Source organism: Octodon degus, unplaced genomic scaffold, assembly GCF_000260255.1.
Source record: "Octodon degus isolate 3935 unplaced genomic scaffold, OctDeg1.0 scaffold00012, whole genome shotgun sequence".
Classification (NCBI taxonomy): Eukaryota; Metazoa; Chordata; class Mammalia; order Rodentia; family Octodontidae; genus Octodon; species Octodon degus.
Window position 1 is genome coordinate 1,034,588 of NW_004524588.1, and position 895 is coordinate 1,035,482.

Genomic DNA, 895 nt, shown 5'->3' on the forward strand with positions numbered 1-895 from the left:
ATAAATAGTAAATAATTATATGTGATGTTATAACTTTCTATCTATAAAAGACAAGAGAATGAAATTAAAACACAAGACATGCGATTATTCAGCACATGAAGCCTATAACTCAGAAAAGAAACCAACACAATTACTGTACTTCAATGCACCAAGTATCATTACAAAACTAGTGCATTTAATCAAAACACCTAGGTTCCATATTGTTTTGCACATATATTCCAGCCAGATTCCCAACATATTTAGATTTCACCTTCCTGCTGATGTTTCATCTGAATGTTGGGCCGAAGCTCCCTCTGTATGGCAAAATGATTGCACAAGCATGCTGCTGACATTGTCAGGTACGTATGGATAAATCTTCAAACATCTCAAAATCCCAGTTTCTTCATGTGAAACAAGAAGATCCATGTGGATATATATTAAAGTTATGAAGAAATCAGGCAAAATAAATATCGGTATTTGTACTTTAATGGCCACTACAAATAATCGCTTTTTATTTCATACTGCATATTTTACTAAAATTTCTCCAGATGAAACACAGAGCAAAGATAACACATGATAATGGGAGAACAAGAAAGTCTATTACAAACTTTTTTTTTTTTTTTTTTGGTGCCTGGTATCCAACTCAATCTCATGATTGCCAAGCAGATGCTGTGATACTGAGCCTGGCCCAGCACACTGCACACATGAGTTTGCACTTTTTTATTTGTTTGTTTGCTTGTATTTAGTACAGGGTCTACAGAGTCTCACTACACAGATCAGATTCATACTGGTCCTCCTATTTGCAGTCTCCCAAGTGCTGAGTTCACAGGTGCACGCCTCCACACCCAGTCTCAGTACACCCCAGAGTCTGGGCCAGCAGGGCATGTCAGGGATTGAAACCCACACCCTGTGTCTG